Genomic DNA, 21,466 nt, shown 5'->3' on the forward strand with positions numbered 1-21,466 from the left:
GGTGTGGAGGAGTCACAAGCTACATCAGTGGAAGGGGACAAATGAGATAATGGAGCCATTAAAGTATTATAGAATTTTTTTAAAAAGTTATTAGATCACAATTGTACAGCAACTTCCAGGTTTTAACATCATTTTCAGCACAACAGCCCCATGATGTGGCGACCTTTTACAGAAGGGGAGAGTGAGGATCCGAGATCAGAGATTTGCCCAGGTAATAACAATTACAGGAGAAGTTGTAGAAAACTAGCATGTTAGTACACTTAACTATACACACCCTTTGACCCAGAAATTTGCTGTTAGAATGTGCCTCACAGGATTTGAAGATGGAGGGAAAGAATCCATAAGTATAAGAATGTTTGTAATAGCATCTTTTTCCATAGCAATGAATTACAAATGAAATAGTCTTTTTGGAGAAAGGTCTGTCTGAATTATGATATGTGACTATAAAAGAATTTTACTATATTATAAGATATAAGGAACATGGTGGATTTGAAGAAATATGGGAAGATTTATATGAACTGATGAAAGGGGAAGTAAGTAGAACCAAGAGAACAATTTATACATTGCAATAATGTGAAGGGAAGCAACTCTGACCAAGGTAGTGATCAATTAAGATTTTTAAAAAAGTAATGATGATATAGACTTTCGACCCCTTAGCAGAGGAAGGACATGCTAGAAGATTAAAACAATGTGTATTCTCAGACATGGTTAATGCATTACTACACAGTTTTGCTTGACTATATATATTTGTTACAAAGGTGATCTACTGGAGGTAAGAGGAAAGTCAAAGGATAGAAATGACATGAAAAAGAACAAAACATTTTAAAAGATGTGGAGAGGTAAATGGAGAGGAGATGCTGACGCAGGAAGGAACATGCAAATAGAACAATTTATTACAATCTGTTATGTGCATTTCATACACATACTCAGACAATTTTTTAAAGAAAAATCTCTGGATAGAATAAAGATCTTGAGATAATTTTGACAATATTAAATTGAAGAGCTTCTTAAAATGAATACATATAGGAGAATTCAGGGAGATTAACAGACAGGTTCACTGACACTGGAGCAAGAGCTGACCAGGAGTATATGTGGGACAAAGACAGCAGCACTGGGGAGTATTGTAGCATCCAAGGATAGAAAGAACACCAGGGCAGGTAGCAGTATGGTAGAAAGAGATCCCTGAATTAGCACTGGGTGCAGGAGTGGGTACCATCTGGAAACTCTGTCACTTGGTCCATTACCTAGTTGTGAGTCTAAAGTGGAGATCAAAAGTCATAAGTAAGGGGAACTCTAGCTGAATAGTAAACATGAAACAAGTCCCAAAATGTGGTTATGTGGCTTCGAACCCACAAGCTGAGTGGGGACCAAGTTCTAGCCTTTAGTCCAGGACATAAGCTTGCAGTACTAATAGCCAGGGCAGGAAATCCAAACCAAAGGGGAGCCAGCAGTTTAATCACTCTGAACCTGGAGAACCCAGCAAGCAAATTCTGACTAAAACCAGTAGTAGTCTATTGAAGCTCAACCACACAAAAGCCAAAAAGAACTTGTAGAACTCAGACCAGGAGGGAAGTTAACAGACTTCAACCTGAATTTTACCACTTTGGGAGGACTGAAAACTTGGAGGCCTCTAGACTGATCTGTGACAACAGCAGGGGAATGTAAGAGGAAAGATAGGGCCAGACATCTTTGCTCCTTCCCCCAAAGTGTATAGAACCCAATGCTAATATAAAGTCCAAAGTCAAGAAGTAAACTAGAAAAATGAACAAACAGAAAAAGAACCCAAATCATAAATGGGTACTATGGAAGCTCAAGACAGGCACAGAAAAAGACAGTAACTTAAGAACATCTACAAGCAAAGCCACAAGGAAGATTGCTGATTGGATACAACCTCAACAAGAATTTCTACAACAGTTAAAGAACTTTTTAAAAAGAACAAAAATAAAATGTAAAAACCAATTAGAGATATAAAGTATAAATGGGAAAAAACATGAGAGCTGCATAAGAAAAATATGAAAATAGAATTAATAGCTTATGGGGTACAAAACTCTACTAAAGAAAATAACTTCTTGAAAATTAAAATTGGCCAAATAGAAGTTAATAACTACATGAGACATTAAAAACAAAAACAAGTCAAAAGACTGGAGAAATTGCAGAAAAAATGAGATATTTCCCTGGAAAAACAACAGGCCTAAAAAACAGATTGAAGAAAGATAATTTTAGAAATATTGGACTACCCGAAATCCACACTCAACAACAACAAAAAGAGCTTAGACATCATATTTCGAGAAAGTACAAAGGAAAACTTCTCACATGTCTTAGAACCAGAAACAAAGTGGAAGTTGAAAGAATCTATCATTCACTTCCTCAAAGAAACACCAAAATGAAAATTATGAGGAACATTATATAATATACATATAAAGCTATCAGGTTAATCCAAAAAAAGTAAATAAATAAATACTAAAAGGAGCCAGAAAGAATCTAAGTACTACACAGCCATAGTCAGAATCACACAAAACGTAGCCTCCACTAGAAAGGAGCAAAGAGGTTAGAATATGACACTCCAGAAAGCAGTACACAAACCAAGAATAACTTAACACAGCAAATTGTGTAAAATCATACAGGGGAAAAAATAAGCTTTATTAAAATAAAGGACTTATAAGCATTCCTGATGAAAAGACTAAAGCTGAATAGAAATTTTGATATTTGAACACAAGGCTAAAGAGAAACATAAAAAAGTAAACATGAGTGAGAAATCATAAAGGATTAAGCACTTACATTTTTATATGGGAAGATGATACACTAAATCCGTGAGAACTCTGTCATTACTAAGTGTCTTATAGAAAGCATAATTAGACTAATTAGAGTGGTGGTGGATTAAGGTAGGTGGTTGTCAGAAGCAAACAGACTCTAAAAGAGAGTAAAGGGGAAAAGGAGAAGGAAACCTATAACAGAATAGGATGGAGGAAAATGCATAGACATCACAACTATGAATGTAAGTGGGATAACTCACCCATAAAACAAACGACGGCAGTGGGATGGATTAGAAACCAAAATCCAACAATATACTGTGTACCAGAAACACATTTGAAACAGAAGGAAAACACATAAAGTAAAAATAAGGGTGGAGCTAAATCTATTATGCTTCAGCTGAAGTGATAATATCAGGAGTAACAAACATGATCCTAGACAAAGGAAAAGCAAAAATAAACATAATTTAAAAAGATAAACAAGGAAACTACATTTTGTTAAAAGGTATTAAAGAGGAGGTGGAGCCAAGATAACAGAAAAGGCAGGGAGGAACTCAACTGAACTCTTTCCCAAATCCCTCCAAATACCTTTAAATTAATGCCCCTGAACAAATTATAGAGTTGCAGAACCCAAACAAGGATGGAGTGAAACACTTTCCCAGCCCAAGATGACTTAGAAGGTGGGCAGGAAAGGTCTATAGTACCAGGGTGGGAATAGAGTGCAGTCCAGTGCAGGATGTGCCAGCACAAACCAGGCCCCAGCAAAACAGGAGCAGGCCATGGGGGTGAGTTGAATCAGTGGCAGCAGTGGTGGTTTCCAGACCTCTTAGCCCACAGAATATAAGAAGGTTAAACAACTAGTCAGAAGAAAACTACAGGGGTCTCTTTGCTGGAGCTCTGATATATTGCCCATGGTTGGATCTGGGTCACAGTTCTGGGTCTTAGTCCCAGGATGAGTATGAGCGCTAGTACACCAGAACTTATGGCCACACAGGACAGAGGACCCTGGTCCCAGTTCCAGGAAAAGAGTGCTTGTGGTCACTCATAGACCAGTGCACAGCATAGTAGTAAACACACCTCTCTCTATATCATACCACCTTGAAAGAACTGAAAATTGACAGGTCTCTAGAATTATCTCTAAAAACAGATGCACAAAAAACCTAAAGCTTGGGATGGTGCCTCCTTCACTCCAGAAGTAGAGCCCCACTTTGGCAAAGAGTTAAAAGTCAATAAATAGACTGGAAAAATGAGCAAACAACAGAAATTATTCTGACCATAGAGTGTAATTTTAGTGACAAGGAAGATAGAAACATGAACGCAGAAGAAGACAACAAAGTCAAAACTCCTACATCCAAAGCCTCAAAGAAAAATATGAATTAACCCCAAGCCATGGAAAAGCTCAAAAAGGATTTTAAAAATCAAGTGAGAGAGGTAGAGGAAAAACTGACAAGAGAAAGGAGGCAAGAAAAACATGAAAAAAAGTGTCAATAGCTTAGTAAAGGAGGCACAAAAATATGCTGAAGAAATCAACACCTTAAAAAAAAAAAAGAATAGATAAAATTCCAAAAAACTCATGATGGAAAATGCTATCCACATTCAAAGAATCAACTATGGAGTCTACATGCAGATCAAAGCATATACTCTTTTCTTTTTTTGTCTGTTTTTTCTTTGTCGTGGTTTTCCCCTTTTGTTCTGATTCTTTCACAACATGACTAATGTGGAAATATGTTTAATATTATTATGTGTGTATATCCTATATTAGATTACATGCCATCTTGGGGGAGGGGAGAAATTTTAAAACTCAATATCTTATAAAAGTGAATATTGAAAACTAAAAATAAGTTAATTGATCTTTAAAAAGAATAGGCCAAATGGTAAAAGAGATACAAAATCCACTGAAGAAAAGAACTCCTTAAAAAGTAGAATTGGAAATATGGGAAAGGAGGTACAAAAGCTCACTGAAGAAAACAATTCCTTAAAAATTAGAACTGAGCAAATGGAAGCTAATGACATTATAAGACATCAAGAAACAATAAAACAAAATCAAAAGAATGAAAAAGTAGAAGAAAATGTAAAAAATATCTCATGGGAAAAACAACTGACTTGGAAAATAGATCCAGGAGAGATCATTTAAGAATTATTGGAATATCTGAAAGTCACGATCAAAAAAAAAAGGGAGCCTAGACATGATCTTTCAAGGATGTATCAAGGAAAACTGCTCTAATATTCTAGAACCAGAAGGTAAAATAGAAATTGAAAGAATCCACCAATCACCTTCTTAAAGAGACACCAAAACGTAAATTCTCAGAAATATTATAGCCAAATTACAGAACTCCCAGATTAAGAAGAAAATATTGCAAGCAGTCAAAAAGAAACAATTCAAATATGGAGCCACAATTAGGATAGCACAAGATTTCGTAAGAATCAGAGAACTTGGAATATGATATTCTGGAAGGCAAAGGAACTAGGAATACAACTAAGAATCACCTACCCAGGAAAAGTGAGTATAATCATTCAGGGAGAAAGAAAAAAAGGATTTTCAATGAAATTGATAATTTTCAAGCATTCCTGATGAAAATACCAGAGTTGAATAGAAAATTTTACTTTAAAATATAAGACTCAAGAGAAATATAAAAAGATAAACAGGGAAGAGAAATTATAAGGTATTCAATAAGATTAAGCTACTTACATTCCTACACGGGAAAATGATACTTGTAACTTCTATTCTTTCTCATTATTAGGGCAGTTAGAAATAGTATACATAGACAGAGGGGACTGGTTGAGTTGAATATGATTAGATGACTACAAAAAAGTAAAATAAAAGGGTGAGAAAGAGGAATGGACTAGGAGAAGGAGAAAGAGAAAGGTAGAATAAGGTAAATAATCTGTTATAAAAGAGATTTTTCAATGGAGAGGAGCATGGGGAAAGGTGAGGGTGGAGCATTTAAACCTTACTTTCATCAAAATTGACTCAAAGAGGGAATAACATATACAACTCAATGGGGTGTAGAAATCTTTCTTACCCTACAGGAAAGTAGGAGGGGAAGGGGATAAAAGGTAGGGATGATACAAGGGATGTAAGATTGAAGGAGGGAGTAGCCAGAAGCAAAACACTTTTGAGAATGGATTGCATAAAAGGAAAGATAGAATAGGGTAAATGGGGAAAAAAGAATGGAGGAAAATATATAGTAATCATTACTGTGAAAGAAAAATTACGGCAAATTTTTCTGATAAAGACTTCATTTTTCAAATATATAGAAAACTGAGGCAAATTTATAGAAATAAGAACCATTCCCCAGTTGATAAATGATCAAAGGATATGAACAGGCAGTTTTCAGACAAAGTAATCAAATCTATAATCATATGAAAAAAAATGCTCTAAATAACTATTGATTAGAGAAATGAAAACTAAAACAACTCTGAGGTACCACCTCACACCTATCATATTGGTTAATATAACATAAAAAGGAAATGGTAAATGTTGGTAGGGATGTGGGGAAGTGAAAACACTAAGGCACTGTTGGTGAAGTTGTATACTGATTCAACCATCCTGGAGAGAAATTTGGAACTATGCCCAAAGCTGCTTTGACCCTATCACTTGTAGGCCTGTATCACATAGATAAAAAAAAAATAAGTACAAAAATATTTATAGCAGCTATTTTAGTGGTAGCAAAGAATTGGAAATTGAGGGTAATGTCCATCAATTGGGGAATAACTGAACAAATTGTTGTATAGGATTGTGATGGAATACTGTTGTGCTATAAGAAATGAGGACCAGGATCCTCTCCAAAAAATGGTAAGACTTACATGAATTGAGGCAAAGTGAAGTGAGCAGAACCAGGAGAATATTGCACACAGTATATATGATATATGATGTTCATATATGTATATCTATAATTATGAGCAATAATATATGATGACCTACTGTGAATAACTTAGCTATTCTCAGCAATACAATTATCCAAAATAATTTTGAAGGATTTATGATGAAAGTTGCGGTCCATACCCAAAGAAAGAACTGGTGGAGCCTAAATGCAAATATCTATGTTTTCTCTCACAGCATGACTTACATGGAAATGTGTTTTGCATGATTACACATATATAACCTATTTCAAATTGCTTGCCTTCCCGATGGGGGAGGGGATGGAGGTAGAGAAGTTGGAATTCAAAATTTGAAAAAAGAATGTTAAAATTGTTGTTATATGTAATTGGGGAAAAAAATTAAGTATTTTTAAAAATAAAAAGTATCAAAGACAATGAATTAATATTAACACTGAACATATGTGCACCAAATGGCATAATATCTAAATTCTTAAAAAATTAAATGAGTTACAGGAAGAAATAGACAGCAGAACTATAATAGTGGGGAACCTCAAATTATCCTTCTCACATCTAGATAAATCTAACTATAAATTTAAAATGGAAGAAGTTTAGGAGAGGAATAGAATTTTTGAAAAGTTAGATATGATAGGCCTCTGGAGAAAAATGAAGGAGAACAGAAAATATTATACTTTTTCTCAGCTGTTCATGGCACCTTCACAAAAACTGAGCATGTATTAGGGCATAAAAAACATCACCAGTAAATGCAGAAAAATAGAAATATTAAATGAATCTTTATATAACCACAATGCAATAAAATTATATTTAATAAAGGATCTTTGAAAAATGGATTAAAATTCATTGGAAACTAAATAACTTGATCCTAAAGAATGAGTTAGTCAGGGCAACTAGGTGATGCAGTGAATGGAGTACAGGTCCTGGAGTCAGGAGGACCTGAGTTCAAATCCAGCCTCAGACACCTGATACTAGCTGTATGACCTTGTATTAACCCCAACTGCCTTACCTTCCCCCATCAAAAAAAAAAAGGAATAAGTTAGTCAAACAACAAATCACAGAAAAAATCAAGAATTCCATTAAAAATAATGACAGTAATGAGACAACATACCAAAATTTGGGGAATAGAGTCAAAGCAGTACAGTATTTATGCAGAAATTTATATCTCTAAATGCTTATATCAACAAAAGAAACAGAGCAAATCGATAAATTTGGTATGCAATTTAAATAAAACCATAGAAAACATTTAAAAATCACCACTCAGACAAAAAATAGAAAACTTGAAAATCAAAGGAGAGATGAACAAAATAGAAAGTAAAAAAAAATTATTGAAATAATAAAATTAGGAGTTTTTTTTAAAGGGCAGTAAAATAGGCATTAGCTAATTTGAGTTTTTAAAAAGGAAGAACAGGGGCAGCCAGGTAGCACAGCGAGCAAGAGCACCGGCCCCAGAGTCGGGATGACCTGGGATTGAATCTGGGCTCAGACACTTAGCACCCACGCAGAAACACCTGGCCGTGTAACTTTGAGCAAGTTACTTAACCCCAATTGCTTAGGGGTGGCCAGGTTGCACAGTGAGTAAGAGCACCGGCCCCAGAGTTGGGATAACCTGGGATAGAATCCGGGCTCTGATACTTAGCACCATACCCAGAAATAACTGGCTGTGTAAACTTGAGCAAGTTACTTAACCCCAATTGCTTTAAAAAAAAAAAAAGAAGAAAAGAAAAATAAAATAAAAAGGAAGAACATCAAATTACCAGTATCAAAAAATGAAAAAAAGTGAATTCACAATCAATGATGAAGAAATAAAAGCAATTACTAAGAGGTATTTTGCCCAACTATATGCCATCAAAATGAAAGGGATAAATATTTACAAAAACATAAATTTCCCAGAATAACAGAAGAGGAAATAAAATATTTAAAAAACCCTATTTTAGAAAAAGAAGTTGAACAAGCCATAAATGAGCTCCCTAAAAAAAATCCCAAGGACCAGATGGACTTTTAATTGAATTTTACTGAGCAATTTAAAATTTTTACTTTAGACTCAAATGCCAGAACACAAATACAGAAAAGAAACACAACCCAACAAAAGCATAAACTTAAATATTGAACCTTAAACACAAAATCGTAAAGAGAAAACCGCACGTTGTGTGCATAGCAGAACACGAGAGAGAATTCTGAACACGTAACAATAAGTTTTCCTTTCAAGAAAGCCTGGATGATAAATATTACTTACTGTGTTGAGAATTACTCATCTTTTCTTTGCTTCCTTGTGAATTTTCTTTTGTTCTCCGCTGTGCACATTTTTACTTTGTTCTCTTTTTTTCCTCTCCCACTCCTCCAGAAGGCGACAATAAAGTTTAAAGGTTTCTCTATATCTATAAATATATACATACATATAAAAATATATAAACATATACTTTCCCATATTCTACTCCTGATCTTTGTTTTTAGGTCTGCACATATCTCTTGCTTCCTATCCCTCCTGCCTCCTCTGCTTCACTTCTATCCACTACCTTGCCCTCCTATTACTTGCATACCCCCCTCCAAGGATCCCTCTCCTATCCTCCCATTCCCATAAATCTAAATAGCTTTCTATACCCCCTTTTCACCTATTCCCTCCCCCTCCCCCCAAAGAGCCCTTCCTTGTCCTCTCCCCACTCCCTACGGCCCTACCATTTTATTTCTTCTGAATTTATTAGACTTTTATATTCCCCTAAACATATATGTATTGTTCCCTCTTAAACTCATTCCCAATGAAAGTAAGTTACCAGAACTACCAGCCCTGACCCCCCATTTAATTCCTCTGTATTGATTCTTCCTCCTGCACCTCATTTGTATAAAATAATTACTCTTTCTAGCTGTTCCTAAATGGTTTTACTTTTTAAATTCATATCGTACTCAGGTTTGCTCCAATTTTTCTTATGAGCTATGCAATTATTAATAAGAATTTTAGACATACATTTTACATTGTATATATATGTATATACATATACATATATATGTAGTAATAGCTTTGTCCTTATGTATCTCTTATAATCAGTCTTTGGTATGTACCTTATATTTCTCTTGGTTCTTGTATGTTGAATCTTCTACTGAATTCACAATTTTTTTAAACAAAGTCTTGAAAATCAGAGAATTTATCAAATATCTATTTTTTCCTTCAGGATAATACTTAACTTTGAAGGGTACAATATTTTTGGCTAGAGTCCCAGTTCTTTTGATCTTCAATATATTGTGTTCCAAGACCTTTGGTCTTTTAAATGTTTCTGCTGCTAGGTCTTGTGTGAGACTAATTGTGGCAGCACCATATATAAATTATTTTAATCTTGGTGTTTTTAATATTTTATCCTTGAGCTTGGGATTTTGGAATTTGATTATGATATTCCTATGAGTTTTCCTCATAGGATCTCTTTTAAGTGGTGATCGATAGATTTTTTTCCTATTTGTACTTTCCCCCCTTGTTCTATTATTTCAGGACAATTTTATTTAATTATTTCTTGTATTATTGTATCAAGATTCTTTTTTTATCATAACTTTTAGTCTGATTATTTTTATATTTTCTCTTCTTGATCTATTCTCCAAATTTGTTGTTTCCTTATGTTTCACTTTTTTCTATTTTTTCATTATTCAATATTTTGTTTAATTATTTGTCAGTCTCTTATAATTTGACTGGCTTCCCTTTGCCCAATTCTAATTTTCAAGGTGTAATTTTCTTAAGATTCTGGATATCGTTTTCTAATTGACTTTCCTTTCATGACTTGTTTTTCTTGGATTTTTTTTTAGTTTTTTCTCCACCTCTGTAACTTGATTTTTAAAGTCTTTTTTAAGATATTCTATGAATTCTTTTTGTGTGACCACTTGACATTACTCTTTGGGGTTTCTTTACTTCAATATCCTCCTCTGAAGATGAACCCTGGTCATCTCTATTACCATAATAGCTTTCTATGGTTGGATTCTTTCTCCTTTGCCTGTGAACTTTTTGTGGTAATAGCTTAATTTTTGTAATCACCTCTAGCCCTGGGGTGTGGGAAATGGTGCCTCTTGCCCTGATCTTCAGTTCTTCCCTCTAGCCTGAAACTGAAGCCAAACCACCAACATCCTGTAAGTGCCCACAGCCAAAGGCTTTCTGCCCCACTGCTTTTGCACACACTTGGTGTGCGCTGACTCCTTCCCACCCCCACCCCTCTTCACAGAATAGCTGGGTCTGGCCATTCCTTTTCAACAGAGGTTTCCTAGATCTTTCAGTGCTCAAACGCCCAACTCCCTTCACTATCCTCCTGCGGCTGGAACAGAGGCAGCCTCTCAAACCAACTCACCCCAGGGCTTGCTGCTGGTTGTTAAAATGGAACCTACCATGGAGGTGTATCTCTTCATGGAACCAAATCTTGTCCTGGGATTTTTCTTCAGATCTTCTCAGATTGTCCAAGGAAATCAGGTTGTGCCCTGTTCTTATTTATCTCCATCCACACTTTGATTGCCCTAAGGTACTATTTTAACTCTTTTGTGGGGGAAAAATCTTGAAAGCTTGGAAATTTCTGACCTACTCTGCCATCTTCCCAGAATCCTCTTTTGCATTTTTAAAAAATTAAATTCCAAAACTACATAAACTGTTAAAAAAAATAGGTAAAGAAGGACATTTACCAATTTTTATAGGACACAAATATGATCTTAATATCTAAACCAGAGAGAATGAAAACAAAGAAAATTGTAGACCTATTTCCCTTATGAGTATTGAGGCATATTTTTTAAAATAAAATAACAGCAAGAAGATTATAGCACTATATTACAAACATCATACTATAATCAAACTGGATTTACCCCAGAACTGCCGGGCTGGTCCAAAAACCAGGAAAATTGAAAACAGAATTAATCATCTTAACAAAAACAACAACAGTCATATGATTCTTCCTTTTTTTTTTTTAAAGTAATTGGGGTTAAGTAACTTGCTCAAGGTTACACAGCCAGTTTTTTTGTGTGGGTGTTAAGTATCTGAGCCTGGAACCAATCCCCTGTATCCTGGCTCTGGGGCCAGTGCTCTTACTGAGCCACCTAGCTGCCCCTTGATTATTTCAATAGACACAGAAAAAAAAAAAAAAAACCTTTTGACAAAATACAACACCCATCCTTGTTAAACACACACACACACACACACATGAAAACACAGGAATAAATTGGAACTTTCTTAAAACGATAAGTAGTATCTATTCTAAAACCAAAAGTAAGCAATATCAATAATGAAGAGAAGCTAGAAACCTTTCCAATAAAAACAAAGGTGAAGTGAGGATGGCTATTATTGCTCTTATGTTCGATTTTGTGCTAGAAAGCTAGCTCTAACAATTAGAAAAGAAAAATAAATTGAAGGAATAACAATTAAGCTAAAAGAAAACAAAACTATCACTTTTTACAGTTGAGATGGTAGTTTACTTAGAGAATCATTGAGATTCAACTAAAAAACTAATCCAAACAAATAATTTTAACAAAGTTGCAGGATACAAAATAAATCCATATAAATCATCAGCATTTCTGTATATTACTGACAAAATCCAGCAAGAAGAAACAAAAAGAGAAATTCCATTTAAACTAATTACAAATGGTATAAAATACGTGAGAACGTACCTGCCAAGATACATACAAAAACTATATGAACACTACTACAAAACACTATTTTCACAATTAACAACAGGTAAATAATTGTTGAAATATTAATTGCTCATGGTTTTAGGAGAACAATTTATATAGTAAAAGCAATCTCATGAAGATAATCAACCTTGAAAGACTTAATAACTCTTATCAACACAATGACCAAACACAATTTCAAAGGATTCATGATTGAAACAACCTCCAGATATGAGTTCATAGGCCCAGAGTCCAAATTGAAAGATATTTTCTTCTTTTCTTTCTCTTTCCTTTTTGGAAATGGCTAGTGTAGAAATTTGTTTTATTTGTAAATAATTTTATTTGCTTGCCTTCCCAATGCATGGGCAATAGAAGGAACAGAAAATTCAAAACTGAAAATAAAATTATAATGAGTAATTGGAAAAAAAATAGAGTAATATAAAAAAGGCAAAATAGATAAAAATTACCATACTTTTGACTCAGAGGTTAAATTATTAGTCATATACATAGAGGTCACTGATTAAGAGCAAGTGCTCTTATATACCAAAATATTTGTAGAAACACATTTTGTTGCAATTAAGAACTGGAAAGAAAGTAGATCCCCATTGATTAAGGAATGGCTAAAGAAACTGTAATGGATGAATTTGATGGAATATTAATGTGCTGTTAAAAAGATGACAAATTCAATGAATACAAAGCATGGATTTACATGAACCGCTTTCACATGAAGCATAAAATACATAAAAGTTCCAACAATGTAAATGTAGAAAGAACAATCCAAACTGAATGTTGTAAAATGACAAAGAAAAAACACAACTCCAATAAAGAGTTAGGAGAAGACAACTCCTTCCACAATCCTGCAGAGGTGGGAGGTACACAGTTATGGAACATCATATATATTTTCAGATTCTTTCTATCAGTGGATTTGTTGAGGTTTTTTTCTCTTCATCCTTTACAAAATATTCTTTTTATATGAAATGATTCCTTGGGAGTGTGAAGGGGAAAGTATAGGAGAAATTTAGGTCACATAAAAACAAAATGTATTCATTCGAATTTATTTTTATAAGTAAATATATTATTATATTTATATAGAAATATATGAATATTTAATTATACAAAATATTTAATTTACTAGTTATATTAATTATATGATATAATATAAAATATAATTATATAAATATCTAATTATCTAAGAATGATTAAGTTAAAATAGAAAGCTATCAAATGATCTACCAGTCATCATATATCATGTAAAATCTTCTTTAGTCTGTCTACTATCTCTCCCAGCCTCCCAGCGAATCTTAAGAGCTTGTTATCATGCCATTTGTCCTCAGCACATTTTGTGCAAAAATTTCTAATTACCTACAGAACTAAGTTTGACAGGAGTAAAGCATTGAAGGAAAGCAGAGGAAGGAAAAATTAGTTAGGAAATTTTATAATGTTAGATTGTCATTCCCTACTGGTTTAAATTAGAAATATTAAACCAGAAGTGTTTGTGTTGTATTGCTGGTTGAAACATAAGCTTTCATAAAGATTAGACTTGAATCTGTGCATGATTTAATTGTAAAATTAAAAAAAAAACCCTGATATAAATAATTTCCCTGTTCAGTGCAGAAGAAGTCCTGTTGAGAACAAGATATTTTCCTTAGCATGTGACTGAGTTCTTAGTGACTTTTTCTTTAGCATCCCATGGAACTGGTCATTCTGAAATTGACTTCATAATAAGGGGAGGGAATGTTCCACCTACCAGTTTCATCAACATGAACTGAATCTTCATAGATCTGGCATAGAAAACAGTCACTAAGGACCGTTCAGGTGGATAAAATCACCTTCTGTCTCAGGAAAATGAAAATTATTTTGATATTCTTCATCTTAGCACATTATGATTTCTCAGGTAATGTTATTAAAGTTAAATTCTGACAACTTAACAATACTAGGGCAGAGTAACCAAGGGATAGATATTTCCTGTATTGAATGTTGAAACACTGGGCCCTCCCATTGATAATAAGGTTCATTACCAAGATTAAAATTTTATACTCGGTATATATTTTCTACTGTTTCTTCACAATAAAGTATAAGCTCCTTATGGGCAAAGACTGTTTCATTTTTGTCTCTGTATCTCTAGCATCTAGCTTGACACTTAAGTGCCTAATAAATGCTTCCTGAAGCAAGGAATACCTCAAGCAGTGAGTATTTCAGCAGTCCAGAAAAATTAAAGCATCATACTCCGTCAGGTTTTAAGTAGAAATTTATCAAGAAAGTATGGAAGGAAGGAAGTATGGAAGGAAGGGGGAAGGAAAACCTTGTTAAGCTCCTATGTATCCAGGACTGTACTAACTGCTTTACAAATATCCCTTATAGGTAGAATTATAAGAAACCCATAGCAGGAAGTAGCCATTAGCCTACTCCCATGTCTTGACTAGCACCGGTTCCTGTATTTCCTGAACTTTGCTTTCATAAATTTGGTTCAGTCCCTATATATTTGAGAACTGAGGCCTATATCAAAGAAACTTGGTGTAATTTCCCCACCGTTTCTTGTTTTCCTTCTAATTTTGGCTCTATTTACTTTGTTTGTGTAAAACCTTTTTAATTTCATTTAATCAAAAGGATCCCTTTTAACTTCCATGATCTTCTCTATATCTTGTTTGGCCATAAAATCTTCCCTTATCCTTAGATCTTAGATAATTTTTTCCATGCTCCAGTAATTTGCTTATATCATCCTTTATGTCTACATCATGTACCCATTTTGACCTTATCTTAGTAGACAGTTTGAGATGTTGATCTATACCTAGTTTCTACCAGATTGCTTTCCTGTTTTCCCAGGGGTTTTTGTCAAATAGTGAGTTCTTACTCAAAAAGCTTAGATCTTTGGATTTTTCAAACACTAAATTACTGTTGTCATTTACCTTTATATATTCTGCACCTAATCTATTCCACTGCTCAACCACTGTATTTCTTAGCCGGTGCCAAATGGTTTTGATGATTACCATTTCATAATATTGTTTGAAATATGGTACTACTAGGCCACCTTTCTTTATATTTTTCTTTTATTGATTTCTTTGACATTCTTAATTTTTTGTTCTTCTAGATAATTTTTGCTATTATTTTTTCTAACTCTATAAAATAATTCTTTGGTAGTTTTATTGGAATGACATTGAATAAGTATATTAGTTTAAGTAGAATCATTATTTTTATTATATTGACTTTGCCTACCCATGAACAATTAATCTTTCTCCAATTGTTTAGCTCTTTATTTGTGAGAAAAGTGTTTTATAATTGTATTAATATAGTTCCTAGCTATGTCTTGGCAGGTAGATTCCCAAGTACTTAATACTATCTACAGTTATTTTAAGTGGAATTTCTCTTTCTGTTTCTTCCTTTATTTATCCTTCCTTTATTGGTAATATATAGAAATGCTACTGCTTTATAAGTGCTATTTTACATCTTATAACTCTGCTAAGTTGTTTCTAATAGTTTTTTAGTTGATTCTTTAGGGTTTTCATCATATTATCTGCTGTAATGGTAATGGGATTTGAAGATCTTCCATGCCCCTTGTATTGGCAAGCAAATGGGTACTTAGCACTTAGTTTCAAGTTCATAATTGTGTCAAGTATTAAGACCCAGAACTTGTGAATACCACAGTGGGATGAACTTGCTGATATAACAGGAAGGGGTGGGGCAGGGAGGAGCTAATACCATATATAAGGAGAGGCCCAGGCTGGAGAGGAGAGAGATGTGGAGAACATAAATTGTGGTGGCAGAACTTCTTCTGAGATCCAGCAAGAACTTCTGTTGAGAACTTCTGCCAAGAATTACTGGGAGCCAGAGCTGCTGGGAGCAAGCAGTGTGGAGGCTGAGCAGCTACTGTGAGTGAGGAGAGGAGGATCCTTGCTTGAGTGAGTGAGGAGAGGAGGATCTTTGCCTGAGGGAGCCTGTTTTGTTTTGAAGGCTTGGGAATGTGGGTGTGTGCTGCACTGACTATGTGTACCAACTTCATGGCTACTGTAATGACTTTGACTTTCTAGCTTTGGGACTCAGTTTTCTGGTGTTTGAATAAATGATTTGGCTCTGCCCTCCATGTGAAGAGCCTGTTACATTTTGTGATTCACAACTACACCAGCATATTTATAGTCACCGTAGGCACTGTAAATATCACATTGGTGTTACATCTGCAAAGAGTGATAGTTTTGTTTCCTCATTGCCCATTCTTATTCTTTTGATTTCTTTTTCTTGTCTTATTACTACAGCTAGGATTCCTGGTACAAAATTGCATAATAATGGTGATAATGGACATCCTTGATTCACACCTGAATTTATTAGGAAGACTTCTAGTTTATTCCCCTTATAGATATTGTTTGTTCTTGATTTTTAGATAGATACTGCTGATCACTTTAAGGAAAACTCCATTATTACTATGCTTTTTAATGTTTTTAATAGGAATGGGTGTTTTATTTTATCAAAAGATTTATTTCTGTATCTATTGAAATAATCAGGTGATTTTTGTTATTGCCATGATCAGTTCTGGTTATAGTTTTCCTATTAACCAGCCCTGTATGGTGGGTAAAAGATGAAATGACTGAGGAAACAAAGATTCAACCTTCTGAGCATATCAATTTATTAAGCAATGCATGTTGTATAACAAATCAGAACTAGGCCCCCTCAACTTAGAACTGGACTCTGAATACAAAGGAAGAAAGATTTTTATGGATTAAAAGCAATGAATCAAATAAGCCCAACTAATTAAAAGAAAAAAATTAACTGGAATATAAAATTAGGCAATCTGATTTCTAATTGGAGGAAAAATTAGGGACTAACTAGGTAGGGAGAGGGCAAACAGGTGTGATTCCCTGAAATCAGAAAAAAAGGGTGTTTCACTTCTCCCAAGTGTTTGTATTTAATCAAAGGAACATGGAAATAATAACTGACTGACCAATCTGGGGCCAGGTTTCAGATAAGACACATGGTTTACATGAGTTGCTTGAGATATATAATTGTGAGAAAACTCATAGCATCAGTCTTAAGATCTGACTGGTTTTCTCGTCAGCATGATCTAAGTCCTTAGCTAAGGGTCTCTAAAAAGCAGGTAGAGGTAGTCCAGCTTCCCAGATATGCAGGGTTAGGTTCAAACAATGGAATGTAGTTTTCTCTCAGTTTCCACAATTGAATAAAACTTTCTCAAAAGACATAAATTGAACTAGATCCATAATTGAACAGAAAGAGAACTGAGCTAGCCCCAGAATTGCATCACAAGATGGAGTCAGTGTTGTTCATTCAATTTCCACAACCACTTGCTGTTCTAATCCCATCAATTCTTTCAATTCCTCCTTTTGAAAGGTTTTTCATATATTTAGAATCAGAATTACATAAGGCAGATCAAACTACTTAGAGGGCTCACAATGTACTATGAATGAAGGGATATTTACATGTCACCAAGGTAACCAAGAAAACTTAAACATGAAGATAAACACCATGAAACAAAAGGCTAATTAAAATACAATAATTGTCATCAATATGAACTAACATCAAGTCTCCCTGTATCCTACTAACTGTCAATTTACCATCACATTTTGTCTTGAATCCTAGATGTCCCATGTAGTCTTCTGGTCCCTGAAAATCTCTTGGACATTCTGGACAGTCTTCATTCTCAGAACAGTTCTGAAGGAGGCTCTGCTTCTCTCGTTTCAAGTCACTTATAGAGATTCCTAGATAATTCTGATAAAATATGCTAGTGACAAGATTTAATACAATTTAGCAGAATCCCTTAAATTTGGTTTATCAAACCTGAAACCTAAGACAATTTTCAGTTTCTGTTTCTTTATCTAAACTTTGCACCTAATATAAGAATTTTTTTTTTAATTCATGAGGATCTAACTTGTAAAATGAATTCTTTCTTTTAAAATATCAGATACTTCAAAATGGAAAAAAAAACAATTTCACTTTCTTTACACTTATCAATACAATTTTATATATAAAATCCTTAATCCAATTTTGAGACCTTTTTTTTTTTTTGCTTTTTGGAGAGCAATTAGTGTTAAGTGACTTGCCCAGGGTCACACAGCTAGTTAAGTGTTAAGTGTCTGAGGCTGGATTTGAACTCAGGTCCTCCTGACTCCAGGGCTGGTGCTCTATTCACTGCGCCACCTAGCCACCCTGAGAACTTATTACTAGAACAAATTGAAAGTCTGAATTTTCATACAAGATACATTTTTCTAATCATATACATATATATTTAGTTCTAGAGAAAATATTTTAATCCTATTCCTTTCTCAAATTTTATTATTCCACTTAATTATCAAATATTTACATTATATCTGTTTTATTACTTTGTCTAATTCCTTTAGAAGGATCTCATCCCTCTAATACAGATTAAAATGGTGATAGTTGCATATTATTATAGTAACACAGAGATACTCTAGTATCACTCTATTGTATTGTACTCACAAAACTTCTACTGCTCACCTGACCTCATTATAGAAATTTACTATGAAAGGAAAAGGGGAGACATAGTTATAATAATATCAAGACTCACCCCTCAAGGATACAGACTGACCTTATATATACCATAACAAGGAAAACATAATTCTCTTAGCTCTGTTTGATTCCCAGAAACTGTGACCAGGTCCCCTACTCTCTTCTGCATTCACAAGTGCTAGGGCTCCTCTCTGCCTTAAAACTGCAACCCTGCACCTACTCCCTCGTGGCCAACTACATGTAGTACTCCTCTCTACTCTAGAATTAACACCCAGAACTACTTATGGGCAATAGAATCTCCATATGGGCAAGAGGGTTGCCAATCAGCTCTAGCTACACCCAGTGCCAGCAAAGGATCATATGTAATATCTTTCTGACCATATGTGAGACCCCCTGAGAACTCTCAAAGCTGCTGCTCCCACGTGTGTGTAATTTAGACAGGTTTCCACCCCAGTGTCACAGACCTATCCTGCTAACTTCCCAAGTTGTGTTAGGCTGGAAAAATATCTCACCTAAACCTTTTGTTCGTTTTGTGATGCCAACATTTGATTTGAGGCATTATTTTAAAGTTGTCTGGAGGGGAATGTTGAGAGATTTCAATGGATTGGTGCCTATACTCTGCCATCCTGCCCCACTCCTCTCATTTCTTTTCCCAATTTTTCCTCTAATGCTCTTATATAATTTTCAAAATCTTATATTTTAGTTCTTTTTGTAGATCTCTTTCTTTAACTCTTCTAGGAATTCTTGTTGGGCCTATTTCCAATCTGAAGCTTTCTTTGAGGCTTTGCTTCCAGAAGTTTTCTTATCATTTCTTCTGAGTTTGTCTGAAGCTTCCCCATAGCTATAATAGCTTTTTAATGTTCAGATTCTCTTTTTTATTGTGTTTTGCTCCTTTTCCCAACCTATTTCTTGACTTTGAACTTTATGCTAGAGTTGGGTTCTATTCGTCTCTGGTGAGGTAGGGCTCACTATCCTAAACCTCAGGCTTTTATCCCTGATGCTTTCACATCTAGCTCTTGGAGTCTGTAAATTTTTACTGCTTTCAAGGTGGTATGATCCAGGGAGAAGTGTGATTACTGTTTTCCTGGTCTGTGTTTTGGTCCCTACCCAGGAGAGACCTATACTCCCCTTGTCACTATGAGCACTAGCATTCTTCTTTCCTCTTTAGAACTTTAAAAAGGGATTAGGGTTCTTCACTCTCTCTCTCCCTTGTGGCCATAAACATTCCTCTTCACCCTAGAACTGGGCCCCAAAACTATGTGATGGACATTGGAGTTGCCAGACAGCCCCTGATCCTGCCCCCAGTTACCGTTCAGTGGTCCCCTTTAATGCCTTTCTAACCAAGTCGTCTAATTCCCTTACCATCTCTGGGTAGTGAGAGCACCTGGAACTGTTGTTGCTTCTGTTTATGCAGCTGGAACTTTCAAGTCCCATAGCTGGTGTTTCTGTCACACTATGTCCTCCCCAGTGTCACAGACCTTTCATTCTGACCTCCTAAGTGATCTTGGACTGAAAACATCCATCCTGCAGAATTCAATTTGACACAGTTTTAAAGTTGTTTAGATGGGAATGTTGGGGGAGTTCAGCTAGGCTTCTCCCTCCACTGTGCCTTCTTCATATCCATGTCTTATGACCAAGATGAGGATTTGATCTAAATGTTGGGTGATTTGGTCTGGGCTCAGATATGTATTTGGACGAGTAAGTGGGGCTGGCCTTCTATTTCCTCCCCATCATGTACCCCCTCCCCCTACATCCTCCTACACCCCCTATCACTGATACACTGCTAACAATCTCTCCTTTCTAGTACTTCCAGCAGAGTCCAAGGAAAGTGGGGCAGCCTTGAAATTGTAGGAAGGACAGGAGCCAAAAGCTTTCAGCAGTAGCTATAATTCTGGACAAGAGCCAGATGATTGCTGTGTCATGGAGAGGAGCCAGTGTCAGGCTGGAGGATCTCTGGATGGCAGCTGACCAGCGATATGATAGTGCAGTTGGTTACAGAAGAACCACTTCACATTTAATGGTTTTGTCTATCATGTGTAATTCTGTTTAACAGTATGTGTGTGTAAATGCATAATTATAATGTTAATGGAATATAAGATCTTCCCAGTCCATTAATAGACTTCACATGGAGCCCATTACAGGAAACTAGCTTAGGGGAGGCTTATTTGTAGAAAGGCTTTCACACCTTTTGCTAATTTCTAATTAGGCACTGAGAAAATCCTGCAAAGAGCTCTAGAACAGGAGTGAATGTGTCTGAGTTCAAGGTCAGACTTGGGTTATATGACCTTGATCAACTCATTAACCTCACTAAGTCTTGACATTTTCAATTGGAAAATGGAGGAAATGGAGGCAAGTTTACCTTACAAAGTCGCTATGAAGAAGGTCCTTGATAAGTCTTGAAGTAGTACAGAAATGGGACCAGATGTCAGGGCGTCATCAGCCTTCTCCATCAGATGCCACCTTCCTGTTTCACTGTCTTGCTGATGTCCCCTTCTCACACACCAGTCTTAACTTCCACATGCCTTCTTCCTCCCTCTACATGGATGAGAATTATCTTATCATAGCCTGCAGATTATAGAAACTGAGCAGGATGGGAAAGGGTATAAGAACAGATCACTAGGAAATGCCATCCGAAGTTGGGGGAAGTGGAAAAAATCTATTTAAATTTGTGGTCAGCAGTGGGAAGAGGGAAAGGGGAAAGGGAAATCAAGAGAGAAGATTGAGAAATGGAGAGAGAGGGAGAGGGAGAGGGAGAGAGAGAGAGAGAGAGAGAGAGAGAGAGAGAGAGAGAG

The 21,466-nt window shown here is 35.3% G+C and overlaps 1 long non-coding RNA gene across 3 annotated transcripts in view; it reads right to left on the bottom strand.

Annotated features, from left to right (window-relative positions):
• Positions 1–16,798: 16,798 nt before the first annotated feature.
• The window catches only part of LOC138172614 (uncharacterized), a 56,504-nt gene continuing 51,836 nt past the window's right edge, over positions 16,799–21,466 (bottom strand). For 2 of the 3 annotated variants that reach the window (XR_011171183.1, XR_011171181.1), the window contains exons 3-4: positions 21,034–21,330; positions 16,799–17,915 (exon numbers count right to left, since the gene is read on the bottom strand). This is a non-coding gene — a long non-coding RNA (uncharacterized lncRNA). The remainder of the gene's footprint in view (positions 17,916–21,033; positions 21,331–21,466) is intronic. The other variant, XR_011171182.1, reaches the window with a different exon arrangement.

Source organism: Petaurus breviceps, unplaced genomic scaffold, assembly GCF_028583685.1.
Source record: "Petaurus breviceps papuanus isolate PSGF00001 unplaced genomic scaffold, PetGlider_PUasm1.0 551, whole genome shotgun sequence".
Lineage (NCBI taxonomy): Eukaryota > Metazoa > Chordata > Mammalia > Diprotodontia > Petauridae > Petaurus > Petaurus breviceps.